This window comes from Bactrocera oleae, chromosome 6 (genome assembly GCF_042242935.1).
Source record: "Bactrocera oleae isolate idBacOlea1 chromosome 6, idBacOlea1, whole genome shotgun sequence".
Taxonomy (NCBI): domain Eukaryota; kingdom Metazoa; phylum Arthropoda; class Insecta; order Diptera; family Tephritidae; genus Bactrocera; species Bactrocera oleae.
Genome location: NC_091540.1, coordinates 64864164 through 64877809, shown reverse-complemented (window position 1 = coordinate 64877809; position 13646 = coordinate 64864164). Strand labels below are relative to the sequence as shown.

Sequence of the window (13646 nt, the reverse complement as noted above, 5' to 3'; positions counted from 1 at the left end):
CTTCTTTTGATGACTATTTCGAATCAAAAGACTAATGGACCACAAAAATGGTATTTAGAAGTTTTCAAAGTTTTCTATAAAGACTTTCTAGCTTGCCTGGTGTATACATAGTTCGGAAGTACCATATGATATCATAATAAATGTAACTTTTTCCATATTTTAATAGACACCACCTGTATGCACTCTCATATTTTCATACTCGTATGTAGATTATATTTAGTATGCCTTATGCCGACGTTAAATTGCAGACAAGAGAGTGTGAATTGGCGGCAGAATAAGAAATCAGTAGTCGACTCTGCCGGCGGGCAACTTTAACGCACCCGTGATTTGTATGTAAATAAAAACAATAATTTCTTGTTGATAACACATTACCATGAAATGTACAAGAACACAAAAGCACACGAACACCCACATAACAAAAGCAAGAATACGACGCAGCAGACATTATATCAAACATAAATTTAAAACAATAACCGAAGTGAAATTAAAGCAGAGAAGGGAGGCATTAGGAACACAGCGAATAAAGGAGAATAGGAAGGCACTGAAAGATAGTGGAAAAACAAGGTGATGGCTATATTTAATAAATACGAAGATGTAACTCTTTCTGAAAAGCTTTCAATACAGAAAGAACAAAAACAAAAAAACGTTGAAACAGAAGCTAACATATAATACCCTTCACAAACAAAAAAGTTTTTCATATAAGAACTTGATTTTAATCGATCAGTTTGTATGACAGCTATATGCTATAGTATTCCGATCTGAACAATATGTTTGGAGTTTCCATACAAAAGCTTGATTTTAATCGATCAGTTTGTATGACATATAACTGTAGTGTTCCGATATAGGCGGTTTCGACAAATGAGCAGCTTCTTGACTTGATAGGGTGGGTCTCCGACGTTTTCCTGTGTGTGTTACTAACTTCATGCCAAACTTAATATGCCCTGTTCACGGTATAATTACATATTTAAAATAGGTAAACATTAAAGCAGATAAAAAATAACGATATAATAAACACAACGCGAAGTTCGTTTGCTTCATATGTGATGAAATAAATATGACAAAAAATGTAGATGAAACAATGAAAGGTGACACAAATAGGTAAGAATTAATAATACTTAAGGAATTATAAATTTTCCAAACCCACCAATATGATGCAACAACAAGGAGTATACACCGCATACTTTAAGATCACTGTTTTCACCAATTTAACTATTTCAAGCCACACGAAATACAATAATTATTATTTTTGGAAACGCTCAAAGAATTGTTGCAATTTTACACAAAATACTTTTTGATAACAGAAATATCTGAAATATTGTACTAATTGAAGTAACTGAAAACCGAAATAATTTCATCTCTGTCGGTAAGAATCAAATGAAACGCGAGACGTACGTAATTTTGACAGAAAAAAGAAACAAGAAGCTCACCAGGGCAAGCGCACCTATTTACATACATATGTAAGTTTTTGCACGATAAAAATGAAATAATAATTTAATAAGACCGTAAGCTGAGACCGTAACCGTACATACCCGTAACGAGACTGATTTGTTCTACTCGCGTTTGTCGTCGTAGCATAGTAACGTGAGCGAGTATATTTTACTACGACAACAATTTTGAGTATGTAAATAACAAATGCTTTTGTTACTTTTCTCCTCAATTTAAATACAAAGAAACGGTATCGTCTTTAAGATAAAACCGACTCATAGTTTGCGATTATAATTTTATCTTATCTTGGCGTGTTTTATGTTAGTGGGTGGCGTCTTATGATTGAATGCGACGATATGAAAGTAAACTTGAAGAAATTGAAGGTGTGTTAGTTAATATGGAACTGGAGACTTATGATTTGTTTTGGAAAATACGCTATAAGATTTACTCTAATCTAAGTTGATATAAAAGAACTACTCTTTTCCTTTTCAATTATTTGCTGCTGTTCAGAGCGGGGAAGCACTTTATTTTTATGTATTTGAAGTACTGATAAACTACTGAGAAGTCATTGCATCAATAACACACTCAGCATTTAGGTCAGGTAAACTAATGGCAACTCAATTTTACGCCTTTAACCGTTATGTGATTAGCAACTCGGTGAAAGATGTCTTATTCCTTCCAACAATACCTGACATAAATACCTAAGAAGGTCATGCGAAATTTTACCGGATCAATTTAAAATGTTCGGAGAATATTATAAAATATGTGTACATTCGATATACTTATATACACAAAATCGATTGTTTAAAGTTCATAAGCGGATATTACCCCTTAATTTGGAATGTTTGATGCTCCCATACCTTTAAAAATGGCTCATTTAAAATGTCAGGCTCTTTAGCTAATACTTTATATTATTCCAAAGATACATAGGCATATTACAAAGATTTTGTCAAATCTTCAAATGAAAATATTCAAAACTCGGCTCTTACGAAGTCATTCCCGGAAGGTTCGCGGGAAAAAAAGTGCCTCCCCAATGAGAGCAGTACTTCTTACAGAATCGTATGAAGACAAAACAAACAAAATACGTGTTTTAACTAAAACCATAAACTATTTTTTATAACAAAAAACAAAAAAAAAATCTACAATTTTTTCAAATGTCTATATAAATACCTATTTCGGGTATATTCATTTGATAATAGTCCATTCCGTGCATCTAGGCTTACAAATTAAAACGCCGCAAATATTTTTTTTTGCTTCAGATAAGCCAGTCAGCCGGAATCATGGAGAAAATGTGAGCTTATTTTTTCGAGGCGTGGGTGTTAAGAACGCTGTAACTCATGTTCTACACAATATTTTTAGGTTAAAATTTATATTGATATTGTCGAAATACCATATATGTTAATAAACTTAAAGCTCTATCTATTTACTGGTCGTAGAAAAATTCTAAAAAATCCCTAAAAACAGGCCGTCACATGGGATGACCCCCTTAAATAGATAATCCACCGGAAATTTAAGTAAAATTGAAATAATGAAGACCACGATAATTATTAACGAATGTTGTTTAGAGACCACATTACGCGCAAAGTTGATTTAGTTTCGCTAACTGAGTAACTTCTCATTGCGATATGCACTGGTTAGTCAATCGTTAAGTGGAAGGATATAACTTAATATGTATGTCTTAAGCAATTTCGACTACTGTTTTAAACTCAGATTTAATTATGGATACACGCATAAGCTTAACCCTTCCTGGTTAAACAATGCTTTTACTAAAATTATACGAATAATTTTATGGTTAAATACATTAATGTACAGATCATGTCAGGTCTACTCAGTGATACATGCTGTAAAATAAATAAGTTTTCAGTAATTAAATTAACACCACTTTATTTAAAGTAAATCGGTGTCTCATTTTTCAGAGCTCATTACTAAAACTTAATTAAAATCAGTTTTTGCACGAGAGTGTGAGTAAAAATGGTCAAGAACTCATTTGGAGCGCGCCTGCTGGAGTTAACGCTGTTGCATTTAAATGAGGGCTACGCGTCGGTTGGTAATTGTAGTTCGCACCGAAGCAAAGAGGTAAAGAAAGTGGTGGTCATCGGCAGCGGAGTTAAAATCACTGCCAGCAAAAACACCTTTTTTCTTAATTAAATGCAAATAGTTTAGCGCAGCAGAAACCGAGCCATGCAAATATGTACTACGCACATATTCTCCCACCAACTGCGGTCACTGGGTTTGTTAATGGATGCACATACATATATGTATGTATATAAGATGGTATATATAATATAAAAGATGGTATGCGTTTTATTAGCAAACAAAATTTGTTTGCGAAGTTCGTTCAAAATTTTTGCTTTAACTCTTTAATTGGTACCGAAAAAGAGTCCTCGGAATGAATTTTGCATGAATTTATATGAAAATACATAAATAGATGATATACGTGTAAGGAAGCCAAACTTAACACAAATACTCGCAAGAGAGGAAATTTCATGAATTCCAAATACTTTCGACTTTTCTTCTCAGTTTTTGAAGTATTCGATGTGGGTTCTGATAGAAGTTTATATATACGAAAAAATAAATATAAGTGAATACATTCTATAGACTCTTAAAGCGCTGATAAAATTTCGTTAATTTCGTGGTTAACTTTATAAAAACCCACAGAGTTGTTTCTGCGAAGTTTAAAGCCGCTAGATGGTAGTCGTACTTTTACTAAAACCATGTTTTTATATAATATACATATCGACAATATACATTTGAAGTATTTGATCAAACATGACCGGACTGACAGCAGCCTCTTTTTGAGCTAAAACAAGCAGACCAACGCTTAATCCCATTTTCCTTACACTTAAGAAGCCACGGCTGGGTTGGCCTTCAGTGTCGAGTGACTTTTATTGACTTCAATAGGCTCATGATGCGTTCACTAAAGCAGATTTTTCAGTTTCCAAAACAGAAAAAACTCACACGAAGCTAAAGCTGGCGAACACGGTGATTGAGCGTTTTGTGTTTGGCCAAAAAAGTTAGTCACAATCTTGCTATAACGTGGTGAATAATCCATCAATTTTCTGCCCACAAAACTGGTCGTTTACGACGAATTGCTTCACATAGACGCTGCAAAATGGCCAAGTAGTATTCCTTATCGACTTTTTGTCGCTGTAGTACGAATTTATTGTGAACCACAACGCGGTAATCAACGAAAACGATACGCATCACTTTGAGTTTTGACCTACTTTGACGTGGTTTTTTCGCTCGCTTTCGGCTCATTTTCAGAACGCTATTCGCTAGATGGTTGGATTCGAAGTCATATTCATAAACCTCGTCTCATCAACAGTAATGATGCGTTTAATGAATGTAGCGTCCTCAGCTATGTAGTCACGCACCTCTTTTGAGATTACTACTCGACGTCGTTTTGACAAGCGGTTGAGGTCTTTTAGTACTAAAATGTGTTGAATTTATTTATAAGAGATGTTGAGATTATCTCGCTATCTCTCTGATACCAACACGACTTTCAAGCACCGTTTTTTTAGCCTTTTCGATGTTATCTTTATTAAAAGAGGTGGAATGACGAAAAAATTAGATCAGATTTAAAAACTGATCTCTTGTTTAGGAGGGAATTGTAATACTAAAACTACTAAGTAAAATGACTTGGTATCACCAGATGCACCAGTTTAGATAAGGAAGCTGGATGAGTAATTGGTTCAGACGAAAGTCCTACCATGAAGTCAACAACATCAGAGCTAATATTAATAACAAAATTTAAAGGCGAACTTACCAACCATAATTATTATTGCCAACTTTAATTATAGAAAATATTGATTTCATTTAAACTTTGATCAATTAAAAAAATTACTTACTTTTACTATATTAAAAGAACTACCAACTCAACGCAACTAATATATAAACTTTTAGAAATATGCAAATCACTGCTACTTTTTCACCCGCTGACACTACGTAGTAGGTTTCTACTAGTTTCTTTGGAGCAGTCAAACACAACAATTATGAGAAAAAATTCTACAACTTCAAACACACCCAAACTACTTCAAGAAAATAGGAAAAACGTAAATTAAGAAACAAGAATTTAAACTGACAGTCCAACTACAAAGCATACATGATGAAAAGTAAATTAAGCTCCACTGACTTGCGGACTGATGGCAGTTGATGGCGAAAAGCTGGAAACTTTGAGTAGATTAGAAGCGTTGGTTGGAACAATGGCGACTGAAAACAAATTGTCAACAATTTCGCAAGAGCAATTGTTACAACAATTACAATTTCATGGGCAACAAACCGTTAAAAAGTAAGTGACTGCTTAGTAACTCTAACTGGAGGTTCGAAAGAAAAAACAAAACGAGCGAAAAAACTCGAAGCCACCAGAGAGACTTCAGAGATCAAGTGTACAAGATTGAAGAACAAGTGTTTCGGTTGATATGACCAACAACAGCAACAGCGCAGAAATAAATGAGACATTATTAAATGCATTTGCAGATATTAGTTTGCTATGTGAGAAGCTGATGTCAAGAAGCAAGAGGTGTGTAGGAGTAAAATAACTAAACAACAACTCACGTTAACTTCAGACGAATGTCAAAAGCAAAATGTTGTGCATATTTTTCAAATAACTGTTGGCGATAAAGTCGTTTGTTTTACAATGTTGAAGCGAATTCTTTAGTGGTTAGAGTTTGGTTCACATATGGGTGGTACGCATTTGTATTTACTTTGATTCTAAGGAAATTTGATAAGTCGTTTAATTTCTGCAATAAGACCAGTACATTTATAAATAATGTTTTCGTTTGGTTTGTTAGTCAGCATTTTTAATGAAATTCAAATTTTGATTTTAACGCAATTAAGTCTGTTCAGCTCAGTCACAGCTGTAACCGTTTTATTTCATTGGCATAGAGGCGTCAAAGTCAGTGAGCTTGTCGCTCAACAAAGCCGATAGGACCTGAACCGTTTTTCGTTGTGGGCCCCCACACATTACGAAACGAGCTACGGGAAGAGAAAAGACCTAGTAGAAATCGCTATTAGAAAGCAATGGCTGGGCTTCGTCAGGCAAAGCTGTCTATGGGAGAGTTCAATACAACAGTTCCCCAGGAACCAATTAAGGTAGCTAGTAGAATTTTATACAGGTAGCTGAAAGCTAAGGTTTCATCTGCACATATTAGGATGCTGCCTTACAGATCTGTATCCACCAAGAGACAGAGACAACAGAGCGCATACTACTTAATTGCAATCGCAAGAAGGAGTCAGGCTATCGGAAAAATTAAACCGGCGAGAGGAAATATCGCAACCACTAACTCAGGAACTTTACTAAACCTCTTTGTGTTGTGATAACAGGGGGGGTTGGGGGTACAGGCAAAATAAACCATAGGTCACAGTGCATTTCTCAACTTTCAATGTTATATAATCTAGGCTGAGCGGCTCTTATGAAAATTTTATACAGAATGTAGTTTAATAATATTACCTTTGTAGGATATTTCAGAAGTGCATTGTCTGAATGAAAAGCTGGATTTGTCCCATGTTCGGTTTGTATGATGCTACATTCAACTCCCTCGAATTCGCTTCAAATTCACAGCTATAGGGAATTTATCAAATAATAATTTTTTGTGAGACAATTAGGAATAACTTTTCAGTTCGAGTTAAGATTATTTCCGATAAAAAAATTACAAAAATATATTCCACAATACCAGCATTAAAACAAAAAATAGCGCACTAATCATGTAAAAAAAACCTTTCGAGTTACAATCGCTTTCCACAAATCAATTATAATTATAACATCAACTTTAATTATCTCAATTACATATATTTCATAGCATTTTAATAATCTCCTGTCAGTTTCTCCAACTCAAATCAATTCAAGTAAAATTATTTATGGCAAGATGTTGCCAATTTCTAGGACATCCTGAAGAATATTACAAATGGCAGTGTCTCCATCAAAATAGTGCTACACAAGCTTTACAAAAAAGAAAAACTGGAGCAATTTAGTTTCATTTTACTATTTCTGCGCTATTCCTTTCACTGCCTGCCGACACTCACGCATACACAAACAGCCACAGGAACGTACACGTTATAAATATCTCAATCGTCATTCATCTTGGCCGGCTTAGCTTGACTGCTTCTTTGCATATTTTAGAATGACGCGAGCGCTGGCTTATTTTAGCGCAAGCCACTCCTCAGCTGTCATAACTACACACACACACACACACAGACACTAAAATACAAGCATTTACACATGTACACCAAATGCACCCCTTTGTTGAATTATATGCTGTGAAATGTAAGCCAAATGAATTGTACGTCAACTACAGAGTGCGCCAACAGCCGACAGCCCACAGCTGCAGCGGTAGCAGCAACACTTTACCCAGTTTCCTAGAATTGGAGTAGCTTGGCTGTTTTTGCATAAATGACTTACTTGCATACTCTTAATACTTTTATATACCATTTTTTTCTTATTTACTAATAGACTGTAAAATTAAAAGCAAGAGAGAGAGAGAGAGAAAAGAGGTTGCAGATATTTTAAATACACATTATATGTAGGTATGTATTGATCTATAAAGTTGAGAAAGAGCTACATTTAACTTCAGTAGCAGCCGAATGATATATTTTTGATGTAATTATTGATTTTAGAACAGCAGAAAAGTTGGCAAATCAAGTTATACATACGTTATGACACCAATATTGTTATTGTTGTAACGTGGTTTTTAAGGAAGGTTAATATTTTAGACCCAGCGAGGATATTAATATGTATGGTGTCCTTTTCATATTTGGAGTGTGTAAAAATTCCGTAGATCGATGTGATCCTCATTTTATAAAGACTGATGAAAATATGAGCCGAGCCTCAAATTTCTAAATTAGTTTTTCACTCAAAACCGTTCAAAATCTCTCATCATATTAATATATACAAACCCGGAATATAAACATTTGAATTATTTCTGGAGTTATCTAGAAAAACTCTGCCAGTATTTCAGAGTATACCAGATTTTAATAGTTCGGATTGTTATAAGTGTACAATACTAAAAGGGTTTACCTTAACGCTATGGAGTCAAAATTGCTTAAGCAACTACAGAGTTAACCAGAAAAAATCCAAACTGAATCATAACATTGGCATTCAAAAATGTATTGCAAAAATAAAAATACTCAACAGAAACAGTTGAGGTAGAAGATAAATTCATAGACCTGGTCAACACGGACTAGGATAAATTCCAAACTCATATTATAAAGCAATCAATTCGAGTGAGTAAAAGTGAGAAATCGTTCGTGATCCACACTAAACTATAAGACAATTCATGTTATAAAACTACAGAGTTTTAGGAATAAACCATTGCAATCGATGAGACGTTAGGATTATCTTATGTTACTGTTAAGGTAGTCAACAATCCCTGCAGAAATTCCCCAAATTCCCCAAAGAAGTCGATGACCCTATAAAGTATATATATAAATGATCAGCGTGAAGAGCTGATTCGATTTATGTCCGTCCATCTGTCTGTCTGTTTGTCGCTCAGTTTTTGAGATATCTGATCTCATATTTTTACAGGAGTTCGTAAAGAAGATCAGTAAATTACATGAATGCTTAACTAACGCAGAAACTCCAACAAGAGCCAAACTCGCTTTTGCGGCACAGAGTCAGGGTAATATACCCCATGTAACATAATGCACAACCTTCAAAGGGTCTAGCGATCAAAGAATGTTAATTGAAAACATATTTGCTAATCAATGCAGCTCTCACTTTCACTCAGGCATAAAGCATTAAAAGCAGCATGCAATCAAACATGATATCCCTCAAAACAACAACAGCAACATTGGCATGCCAATTTCACTAACTTGCAATGCCCATTTACTTTTCTTCGCATTTTATTACCCAATATTTGTTGCCACTTTGGCGTTGCAGCAAATTTTATTTGCCACATTCACTTTCGACAAAACTCTCACTGTTTTTTACAATGGCATTTCTAAAGCAAAAAACGATCGTTGCATGCAACACAAATCGCAATCATTGAAGGAAATCCCACAAATGATTTGAACAAACCGACAAACGGTGATCCGCCATTGATTGAGTTGGTCTTTTGTGTTGGCCATGTTATGGACCATCATTACACACGTGCCGGAATTATTGCTGTTGCAAACAAATATTTACTACACATAAATGCAGATTCCCGATGTTGCAAGTATAGTACTCGGCAGTCAACCGGATGAAGATAGTTGGGTATAGTCAAAAAATAAACACTGATGGAAGCGTCATTAACATAAATGCCACATCAGAGATATTGCAACAACATTAATCTGTGGCGTCATGCAACATTGATTTGTGACAGCTTGATGGCGCCGCCAGATATTGAACTGCAATCGAGTTATTGTTGGGGAAATGGTAAATGTACGAAGGACAGATGTGTAACGGAGATACTAAATTGGTTAGTGCCCTCACTTGTGTGCATACATATATGAACATTATATGATCGTACATGACATACGACGAGCAGTCGTAAAATTTGCAAGCAGCCACCATATGCAACTATATAGTGCAAACCCAGCAGGAAAATTAAGCATTAATATGGAGCAAAAACTTGGTGTATAAAACTATATTCAAAGAGCTTATTAATACTAAGAAATTGAAGGTCAAATACTTTCCCCCACTCCTTTTTCTATATATCATATACCAAGAAAATTTTGTAGTCCGAGAGCAATAGAGACGTAACACTGAACTTTAGTGAAGCCTTTAACCAAAAGTACCAATAGGACAGCGTCCAGTTAGAACTCTTGCGTTTGCGGCAAGATAAGCTTTGCAAAGCGCAAGCAGTTCAGTAGATCTCCTGCGTACCAGAAGGATCTCACAGTAGCACAGGAGCTGGTCGTCAACAACCACCTGATGACGCATGATGACAACGGAACTCCAACTTGTTCTCACTTCGATGAAAGAGTGAGTTGTAGAGAATTTGTGACATGATCGCCAGATATGAGAAATGCAGTACCAAGTTCTGGAAGAATTCAGTGCGATACCAGTTGGTAATATCAGAAGAGGGAGGAAGGAGGAGGCATCGATGACGGCACTAATAATAATAATAATTATAGTAGTATATAAATAAAGCTTGACGCTCGACGTTTAATCCCCAGACATGAATCTTATGCTACCTGAGTTTCTATTTTGAAACGAGCTTCACTAAAGCTTTAACTTAGCTTTATGCTTCCGGAGATGACTCGTACCTTACAATTTACTAGTTATATCACTTTTTTTGTAACTAACCGATTCCTGCAGGTATATGATAAACACCTATACAAACATATTTATGGTACACGAACAAGTGTATGTATGTATATCTAATACAACAACATATAAACTCAAGTATCGATTGGTGGACTCACCTTAAAATAAAAATTTGCAAATTGCACAAATACTGCTGTGTTTCGTCTTTTTTCGTTTCGCTCCTGCAACGCTGCTTCCAGCTTTTTCGTGCGTCAGTGATGACAGTGGAGAAGTGTGAATGACGCTTGGCTAGTTGGTTGAGTTTGTTGTTGCGGCAGCTAAATTTAGTTGCTTTTTGCGAGCAGCAACAGTTGTTTGTTCCGTTTATTGGTTAGTCTTTTGTTATAATAGTTGTTTTTGTTTGTTGTTCTTTTTGTTTTTGTTGTCTTACGTAGTTGTGACGCTATAGCGAAGTCTTTAATTATTTTGTGTCTTTTGTTGTTGTTGCTTGCTGTTTGTCATTTTTGTTTTCATTTATTATACCGCCTCCATTTACGGCCACAACGATGTGGTGGTGGTTGGAATGACTTTTTGCATTTGCATTTGCACTTTATGTTTGGTCTGTGGCTTTCGTTGCTGCTCGTCTCGTTCGTCTCCTCACCTTTTACTGCTTCATCTATTGTTGTTGGTTATTTTGTTATTCGTTGTTGTTGTTGCGTTTGTTGTTTATTATAATATTGTCGCTGTTGCTGTTGTTGCCACTTAATTTGTTGCAACATATTTGTTGCCACCACTATTCAGCGTTCAGTGCTGTTGTTGGCATTTCCTTTTGTTCTTCCGCCTTCTATGCGTTCGCCGTCCAGCTGCAGCTGTGCATTCATGCAGCAACACAACGCTACTGCACCGCCAACATTTTTTCGTTCCGCCGACTACTCACAAATGAATGATTTCGGCGCTGCTGGCGGCTGGACTTTTGTTTGTTTACAAAATAAATTTAGTTTTCGTATGCAAAAAGAAGCATGTATTTGTTTTTTGCAATCTCTGCTTTCGCTTATGTTCGTTTGATTTACAAAATACTCGTCTCTGCAAAGAAAAGGAGAAAAAGTTTATTTTAGCGCTATTTATGCCATTCATCAAGTGATATCCAATATAATGGATATACTTTTTTTTTAGGTTTTTGAAAATTAACTAATATTGGAAACCTTTTTGTTTTGTACCAAGTACCCCTCAACAGTCGATTTACATATCTGCGATTTTTCGGCAACTCAAAACATTGGACTATAACAGATTTCCATTTGAGCACGTTTCCTATTTTGTAAAGAAGTTCTCGAGTGCCTACGACTAGCCGCAAAAGCTCAAAAAACATAAAATCTCAAAGAAAACAATCTTTGAAAATATTATTCGCAGTCAGTAGTACAGGTAATGCTGAACCTTCATGCAAACATCTTATATTTCTAAAGTTTGCTAAAAGATCCAACAATCTAATGCTCAATGGTGTAATCTACTTTAAGATTGTAGCTACTTCGCGTGAGAATTTCCGATTGGAAAATTTGACGCTTTTTCGATATTGGGTCAAAATAAGGTGAAAAAATAAATATTTTAAAGTAAAAAAAATTACAGTATGTTTGGGACATAAAAAGGTTAGTTTTATCGAAATATCGTGAAAAAAATTGTAAAAGATAAAAATAGAAAACCAAAACTTGGTTATTTAAATTTTTCACATAAATTTTGAGGTTATGTGAAAAAGGTATTGATATTAAAGTTGTAGATATTTTCACTACCTATAACATATAACAACCTCGTAGTTTTGCTCGAAATCGATATAAACCGTGTTTGACCACTTAAAATTCAACTGCTCCGCTAAATAGGCTTATTGTAAACATATTTTTGATTAAGTATGTAAATTCCTAACAAAGTAATAATATAGGCACCATCCATGTTTTTCTCTCACTGTGTGTAAAACATTTTTCGGTCAAGTTTAAGTGACAGATGTTTTATAGTTTCAAAGTCGGACCAATATTTTTGAAACATATATTTTTTTTTCGAAGATTCGACTGTGGTCTATTACAGATTTGTCCCACATTTTTACTTTTTAGTAACTTGAATACTATTAATGCAATATTTCAATAAGCTCAATTTCGAACTACAAATGAAAATATTTTGACTTTGGAGACTAACTTCGAAAAATGGAGAAACTGCTTGTTTACTTAAGAATCAATCTCTCGAAAAAAAATTTTTGGTCCCAAAACGCAGCCGTTTGTTGGACAGTGTAATTTTAGAATTACTGTGGTTAATCTTTAAATATTGTGAAAATTACGAGGTCTTTAAAATTCTTCATTAGTACTTCTTTCAATAATTAATGTATTTTGTACTACTTTGATTAGTTATTCACAATTATATATGAATTACCTCCAAACACTTTCAGAAACTTTCCCACAAATTAAATCAGAATATAGGTACAAACATATATATGCACATACATATTGCTAACTATTATTTGAAATTGCGCTTAATAGATTTTTACATTTAATAGCATTTACAGTTCAATAGCCAGCGCTTTAAGCAGAGAGAGCGAGTTCATTAACGAAAAACTCGGTAATTCGTTTTGGTTGTGAGAAATGGTCAGGAAGGAAAGTGAAAAATGCTAAATGAAATACCAGTAGATGAAAGTGAAGTTCATAAAAAACTAAATTTGAATTAAAAATTTACTACCACATTTGAATTTAGTATGCGAATGGCGGCCGGAAGTAATTATACTTTCTTTTTATTGTAACTTGTACAGGTGAATATGGTGATTATTGAAATGAAATTAACGTTATTTATTATACCCTGAATATATATAACATACATACGTACATACACGTATACATGATACATACGTACATACACGTATACATGCTTTACAATTTAATATGATTTTTATTCATGGAGTTATAAAATTAAAAAAAATAAATAAAAATAAAAAATTGGTCATAAAATAGTATAATATAATAGTTTGAGCATTTAATTTCCTATAAACTCTACAAAACGAAATATTTTTCTACCTGATAATAGGAAC

General features: G+C 34.4%; 1 protein-coding gene across 8 annotated transcripts in view; it reads right to left on the bottom strand.

Moving 5' to 3' along the window:
* Spn (protein phosphatase 1 regulatory subunit spinophilin) overlaps positions 1 to 13646 on the bottom strand; it is a 160213-nt gene that overhangs the window by 104730 nt on the left and 41837 nt on the right. For 7 of the 8 annotated variants that reach the window (XM_070111118.1, XM_036364651.2, XM_070111114.1 and 4 more), the window contains one exon: positions 10768 to 11671. The gene's annotated coding sequence lies outside the window, so the exon portion shown is untranslated. Of the gene's footprint in view, positions 1 to 1144; positions 1527 to 10767; positions 11672 to 13646 lie in introns of those variants that run through there. The other variant, XM_070111115.1, reaches the window with a different exon arrangement.